This window comes from Mesoplodon bidens, assembly GCF_964165515.1.
Source record: "Mesoplodon bidens genome assembly, contig: HAP1_SCAFFOLD_72, whole genome shotgun sequence".
NCBI classification, from domain to species: Eukaryota; Metazoa; Chordata; class Mammalia; order Artiodactyla; family Ziphiidae; genus Mesoplodon; species Mesoplodon bidens.
In genome coordinates, this window is record NW_027671438.1 from 2,482,392 (window position 1) to 2,490,179 (window position 7,788).

Consider the following 7,788-nt stretch of genomic DNA (forward strand, 5'->3'; position numbering starts at 1 on the left):
TGTTACTGCTAAGGGATGTCATAAGGGGATTTTGTGTAAGACTCAAAGCTCCCTTTCTATATGGTTCAGGCTGGACTTGAAGCTTCAGGGGCCTGGGAGGATGGGGCAGGAAAGTCAAGGCACACTCAGAAAAGAGAATACATCCATAACACACTAGGAATATCTGAAGAGGCTGCTCAAGACCTGGCTCAGCCCCAAGGGTTGACCCCTAGTCCTACTCTTCACCCTACAGCCCTTTAGGGTCAGGACCTTGGCTCACCCTAACCCATTCCTAGCTTCCGGGTATAGAATGAGTGCACATGTCTGAATGTTAATGTTCTCTCAAAATTTACATGTTGAAATCCTACCTCTTAAAGATAGGAGGCGGGGCCGTGCAAAAGTGCTTATGAGCTTTCATGAATGGGATTAGTGCCTTATAAAAGAGACTCCAGAGATATCTCTAGCCTCCTCCCATCATATGAGGATACAGAGAGAAGGCTCCAGCTGTGAACCTGGAAGAGAGCTCTCACTACGAGGTGGCCATACTGGTGACTTGATCTTGGGCTTCCCAGCCTCCAGAACTGTGGTAATAAATGTCTGTTGTTTGTAATCTACCCAGTCTATGGTATATTGTTATAGCAGCCCTAATGGATTAAGACCACATATTTCAAAATTTATCTGGAGAGTGGGGACTGTCTTATCATTGCAAACTAAGAAGTTGGGTTGAGACAACATATGAAAGATTTTTTTTAAGTAGAAAAGTATGGATTATTGGATTTGAAAGTACTAGATTGGCTAAGGAAAATGAGTACGTGTGTGTGTGCGTGTTTGCAGTGTGTCCCAAAAGTTTTTGTGCAGTTTAAAGATTTACTAACTCCAGAATTATAAACACTACAAACTTACAAAAACATCATTTGAAGGTTTAACTGTTACCAGATGCAAGTCTGTGTGCCTGATGCACAGTGAGGCTAAATACTGAAACATCAGAGTTTGAAGCAGAGAAAGGTTTACACAGTGCCATGCAAGAAGACATGTGGCTCATGCCCAGGAAAAACCCCAAACTCCCTGAAGGCTTTCAGCAAAGCCTTCTTAAAGGCAAGGTGAGGGAGGGGCATGACTAATTGTTGCAAATATCTTGGTGTTGGATCCTTTGTTCTAGAGGCTGGCCAGATGGGTCAGATCCTGGTCAGGTCATGTATTCCTGTAAACCTCCAAGAAAACAATTATTATTCTCTGTTCTGCAACTTTTTATCTCCATGAATGGGCTCTTAAAAGTCAGAGCCTTAGAAATAGTCTATCCTGTATATTTCAGGCTCTAGGCAACATTGTTTTACAAAAAGTGCAGAGCCAGCCTGGATCACAGGGATGGACAGAGTTAGCTCAGGCAACAAAGCATAAAGATTAAAGTAAAAAAGATCTCATGTGGAGGCAGATTTGTTCTTCCCTATTACATAGCTATTTATAATTCTTTCATACTTATGAATTTTGAAAAATAAATTATTTTAATTTTTGTGTGTAGTTCCCTCTGATAGAAAATGAGGCAAAACATACACTATTCAAAATTCACAAAACTAAATAAGTGTAAAAGAAATTCAAGTTCTATCCCTGGGTTTACACAAGACACAAACATGATGCGGGAAAGTTGGAGCTGAGGACAAAGGAAATCCTGAGTAAAAATGTCTGTGAAACAGCTAGTCTTCCAGGGTCAGCTTAAGATGTTCAAGAGTTATCAAGTTGGTGGGCCTCAAGTAAAGGTCTCTCTAATGGATGAAGGAGCCAGGTTCCAGATGGAATGAAGAGAAAATTGGCTAAGGTCTCTCTGACAGGATGAGAGTAGTTGGAAGGAGGGATCTGGAAGCCCCAGGAGGGTGCAGGTGTCTGTGGGTCTGGATGGGAAGGAGGGGCAGTGATTCAGCCTATTTCTCTTATTGCCCCTCCCCCACACTCAGGAGCCCTTTGTGACAAGGCCACAGCTCTGTGATGCAGGCCTGGGGTTCTGCCATCAAGTGAACTCCCAGTGCTCTGTTGCCTGAGGGCAGCAATGCAGTTCAGAAGATGGAGAATCCCTTTTCTTTGAAAGACATTGTTGCTATCTGGCTGAGATCCAGCCCAACTTCCTGGGTGATTGATATCATCCTTGGGTTCCTGTGTGGACTGGGGCTCTTCCTAATGTTACTCCACTGCTTCCAGAGTAATCTATTCTTAGCACCACCTAGGAAACATAGAAACATCAGGAAGGTAAGAAACCTTTGGCTTAATCCCAGCAGAGATTCTCTCTTTTTTTCTTACTCTTATTTCCACTTTTCTAAACCACGTAGAGAGACTCCTGAGATGGGAACTCTCAGAAAAGTATAGAACATCATCCTTCTAGGGAAAAGCCAGGCCAGAGAGGGGTTAGAGTGGGCATGAGGATTTCTAGCCTAAGATCTTAGACCAGGAGTTCAGGTATGGTAGAGGGCTCCAGGGCAAGTCCCAAATGCAGTGACTAATGGTTAAGGACTGGATTACGAAGAGTTCAATCTCTGCAGGAAGGCTGACCCCTGAGCCCTGGTTCACCAGCCACCTTCCCACAGCGGGTGTCTCAAGTGAGACCTTCCTCTGTGTTGGGGCTGAGCCCCTGAGAGCCTGAGAGAAGAGGCTGGACTAGAGGTCTGGCCTTGGGAAGAAGAATCCTATCTGACAAAGCTCACGTGGGCATTTAGGTCTGAGAATGTGTGTGTTTCTTGATCAGAGGAACAGTGACAGAAGAAATCTATGGTGATTAAAACTTAAAAAATCCTTCTTGGGCTTCCCTGGTGGTGCAGTGGTTGAGAGTCCCCCTGCCAATGCAGGGGACGCAGGTTCGTGTCCCGGTCCGCGATGATCCCACGTGCCACGGAGTGGCTGGGCCTGTGAGCCATGGCCGCTGGGCCTGTGCGTCCGGAGCCTGTGCTCCGCAATGGGAGAGGCCACAACAGTGAGAGGCCCGAATACCCCCCTGCCCAAAAAAAAAAAAAAAAAAAAAAAAACCTTCTTTGCACTCTTCAAAGAAGAAAAACTGAAGATTGTTATCCACTTTAAAAATAAGTAAAAGGGGAAAAAAACCCACAGAGTTTTAGTTAAATGTAGAAAGTCATGTTGTTCATGAACACAGCTTGCCTAGATAGAGGACAGTGAGAGTTGGGTGTTAGCCCCTCACTTTTTCTTATCTCTCAGCATCAAGTAAAGCTGAAGGGGAGGAGCAGGAGTAGGAAGAAAAGTGGATCTTTGAAAGGTAAGCCTTTGCCATTCAGCCCTGCGTGACCCGAGAGTTAGCTTCCATCTCTCCTAGTCCTGAGGCCCCAGCTTCACGGTCTCTGAGAATGCCAGTGGCAGAGCTTATTCCTCAGGAAACAGAGCCTGAGCCTAATTAACAGAGCCTAATGAACGTGGAAGCACTTTGCAAAGGACAAACCCTTTTCAAGTGAGACTTACCATCACTGTCAGGGACATGTGGCCTTGGACACTGATACTTGGGCTCCAGAGTCTAATCCTCCAAAGATTTCCCTTAAAGGGCCATTGCACTCAGCCTCCTGAAAGGCTCTTAGGCCTCTGCCTTCACCACCATGACCCAGTCTCCTGATTTCCAGCTTTCAGAGATTGCCTGGAAGAACTGGAGGGGACTCACGACCTGGTTTCACTTCTGCAAAGGTAAAGAATCTTTCCCCTTCTCTCCTGGGTCGTCCTTCCTCCCCGAGCCTCTAATGTGACCCCAGCCCTGGAAGGGGGAGCCATGGGAGGGCGTGGCTAAAGCCCTAGGGTGAAGGAGAGCAGGGGCATTATGAAGTCAGTGTGGGGGCAGAGGAGGGTTCTTGGGCTGCAGGTGCCCACCCCTGCCTGTCCTGTCCAGCCATCCTGGCCCCATCTGCTCTCCTACAGCTGCCTGGGGAGGCTTCCTGGCAAGGGCAACTTTCATCAGCTCTCATGTCCAGACCCTCCTGGTGAGACGTGCAAAGCAGTGCCTGCTGGAGCCTGTGGAAGATACTGCTTCAAGGGTTGGGAACCCTGCATGAACACCTCCTGTAGGGTTTCCTTCCCTGATCCAGACACTCGAGAGGTACTGGAAGCACATATTAAAAGGTTTTGGGTAAAGCACAGGTGGACCCGACCCCTCAAGGTCCTCAAGCCCATAAATCTCTTTAAGTCGAAAAAGTTCCAACCCTCCACCATTCTACAGTTTGCCACTTCCCCTTCAGCCACCTGTGTATCTGGGTCCCACTCAAAAGTCAAGTGTGCTGAGTTCCTGGAGAAACCTCCTCAGGCTCATTCAGGAGAGAAGGTGATAACAGAAGAGTCAGTTCCTACCGTGAAGAGGCCTCTCCTTGCCCCCTCAGCTGTGTGTAAGGAAATCCAGAGTGCCCTGGGAGCGATTCCATCTGCTGACTACCATGGACCCTCAAAGGCTTCTCTGACTGGACAGGAGGACAGGCCACCTTCTCAGTCCCTCACACTCAGCCTTGTGGGCAGAACCTGGAAGAGTGAGAGTGTGGAAGGGGTCAAGAGGGACAGCCTAGAGCCAGGTCCAATTTCAGCAATGGTCAGGAATGAGCCAAGAGAGGAGAGTGGTGGTCAGGCCTCACGAGACCCCTGCCATAGGGTAACAGTGATGGAGGTGAACTTAGGATCCCCATCTTTGAGAGGTGAAGAGGCCAGGGAGGCTGTGGAGGCCAAGGAGTCTCCTGCTCTTCAACCACAGTCTAGTGTTATCTTGGAAACCAAAGTGTTGACAAAATCCCAAACCACAAATGTACATATGAGGAGTTTAGAGGTGCCAGGGGCCAGTAGAAGTTTCCTACTACCTAGACTGTCTGTTTTCCAACATCCAGGTGAGCCATGCCTTAACATGGAGGTTGCTAGTGAGTTTAACTCCAAAGTAAAGGTACAGTCAGACAACCAGCTTCAGGACTTTCCCAAACACAGGTTCCTTGCTGCAGACAACTTGGCTTCTCAGGTGCCTCAGTGCCATCCCCAGAGAGTCCCCACCAGAGACAGGTTAGCTTCCCAGGAGCCAAGTGGCCTTATGGAAGCCCAAAGGAGCCACCTAGGGCAGCAGGAGCCCAAAACTTCAAAACTCCAAGACTCATGGAAGAGCCAGAGCAAGATGATTGCCCCTACTTACAAAAGAGAGGACTGTAGGAGGCATAAACCAGGAGAGCATGAAGAAAGGTTTAAAGAATTAGGGACCTCTCAAGCTGGAAGTATGAGCCGCCCTGCCCAGGTCAGGGGAATAACAGACTCTATTGGGAGCAGATGTCTCCAGCTCATGCCAGAGAAGAAACATAACCCTACAGAAAGCCTCTTCAGAAAAAGGATGAGGCTATTTTTTTTTTTTTTTTTTTTTTTTTTTTTTTTTTTTCTTTTTGCGGTATGCGGGCCTCTCACTGTTGTGGCCTCTCCCGTTGCGGAGCACAGGCTCCGGATGCGCAGGCCCAGCGGCCATGGCTCACGGGCCCAGCCGCTCCGCGGCATATGGGATCCTCCCAGACCGGGGCACGAACCCGTATCCCCTGCATCGGCAGGCGGACTCTCAACCACTGCGCCACCAGGGAGGCCCGAGGCTATTTTTAAAGTGGATTTTCCCCAAGAAAAAAGTCAATGGTCGAGATGCTCTGCAAAAAAAAAAAAAAAAAAAAAAGCCCATATCAGCCACTGCCCAGAGTCACGGATCAGTCAAAAGCAGATCAACCTTGAAGAGTGAGACTGCTGAGGGTCAGGCACGCATGAGAGCTGTTGGACAGATCCCAGAAGAAAAAAGAGCAATTCACCATGGACTTCATGCCACAAAGTTAAATGAACACAAACTGGAATTCCAAGTCCCAGTATGTGGGTGCTTCTGCTACCATAGGCTTACCTCCTACCCAGAGCAAGGGAGAATGATGGGTTCTACAGCCTGTGGTCATAAAGCCACCTCCAAGGGCCAGAGTTGTTCTATCAGGGAAAGGGAAGTCAGACACCAACATAGTTTGAAAAGTGTAAGGTTCGACGATGAGCAGCTGGGCCTAAGGTGCCTCCCATCCTTGCCCCCCAAGAAGAGTTTGTTTCCAGTTAGTACCTGCCAGTATGGGCCAAAGAGTCCAGGTGCCCCAGCCCGCCATCAACACTGTCCAAGGCATTGTCATCTTTGGGGAGGTGTCTTGCCTGGTCGACAGTAAAATCCTTCTTTAGTCTTCCCTTTAGTAGGAAAACATATCTCCAAGTAAAAATTCAGTCCATGTAGAGAAAATGATTTTCTCATTAGCACATCCAAGATATTTAATGTTCCCCAATACATATATATATATATATATATACATATTTTTTTTTCTAATAAAAACATAGTGTAATGGCTGCTGTCTGTGCTGTGCACTTTGTCTTCTAGAAGGGAGGGGCATGGAGGGAGGTGGACAGTAGCATCACAAGCTTGCTCCTTGTCTCGTGTCCCTTCATTGCACCTTATGATACTGTCATTACACAAACCAAAATTACTCTAACAATGAGATGGGAAAAACCTATGAAACCCACACCCAAGGACCTGGTTCAACCAGTCTTTCTCCTTCTTCTATGCTACTTTGAACTTTATGCAACTGTAGTGGATAGGTTTACACGATAGGGCCGGACATTGCAATTCAGGCTCCAGGAAGTGTCAGAGCCAAGTGGATGGAAGTTTGGGGGGAATAGAGTATGGGCTCTGAGTTCAGAAACGGGAGAAATCTTGCCCCTGGATCTCTTGGTAGGGAATATCCAACATCTGCTCTTAAGAGTTCCTTCTCTCTCTGCTGAAGGCTGGGATTGAGATATGCCCTATGAACCCCTTTTAGCTTAGGCATAATAAAATGTACAGCATCACCCTCCCCCACCTCTGTTTTTCCTAGACTTTAGAGCAGCAACAAGGATGGCATTTCCAGCTCTGTGTGTGTAGGTGGGGGGAGTATCAGGGAGGCTGCTGAGGGCTGTGTTGAGTCCAGTCCCATATAAATGAATGGCTATGTTCATGGGTCACCTACCTTCCACTCTATGTTAACCCCAGAGAAGGAGTTTTGGATGAATGGAATAGGGGTGTGACTGTGGGTAGTAACTATCTGATGGTCAAACACTGTGAATTTAGGGTGGGATGTAGGTGTAGAAAAATCCCTGGATCGAAGGAAGGAGGCAAAGTGGTACCAGATTCCCATAAATGTGCAGTTCTGAAAGAGCAGCCCCCTGACATACAACCACCATCTAAAGGCCTAAAGGGGAGGAAAAGTTAAGGGTCCAGTAGCTCATCATGGCCCCACCCCAGGGTCTCTACCCTATTCCAACTCTAAGATCACAGACCTAGAGAAACCACCTTTAGGTCAAAACAGAAGGTCAAACTTATAGAAGTAAAGCAAATCAGGGACGGTTAATCTCTTAATACTATATTTAATAAGCTTACACCTCATCACCTCTTGACTTTTAGGAAGGATAAGTTAACAATAGGTGTAAAAGCCAGGACTAGGGAACTTGGGATGTGACTCCTAGTCTGGTGACCTTCACATAAACACATGGCCCAAGGACTGCTCCAGGGGAGAGGTGGGGACTGGCCTGTGATTGTGTAGTAAGCCTTGCCTGTCTCCCAGTCCTTGATCACCCCAGAGCCTGGCAGGTGAAGAAGCAATCAGACAGGATTTGTGGTGGTGTGGAGGTGACCTGTGCAAAGTGGATGGGGCAGGGTGCAATCCAGGGGTGTTCCACTGATCTGCTTCTGGCACAGCTTTTCTTGTCTCCTGACCCCCATCCATATGGAAAAGCAGGGAGACGAGGAAGAATTTCTCTAGAGTGATTTGGTGCTTC

General features: G+C 47.5%; 1 long non-coding RNA gene across 1 annotated transcript; it reads left to right on the top strand.

The window, feature by feature from the left end:
• Positions 1–1,769: 1,769 nt before the first annotated feature.
• Positions 1,770–3,972, top strand: LOC308611397. The gene is made up of 3 exons (XR_014014885.1): positions 1,770–3,232; positions 3,588–3,648; positions 3,877–3,972. It is a non-coding gene; the product is annotated as an uncharacterized lncRNA (long non-coding RNA).
• The last annotated feature ends 3,816 nt before the right edge of the window (positions 3,973–7,788 follow it).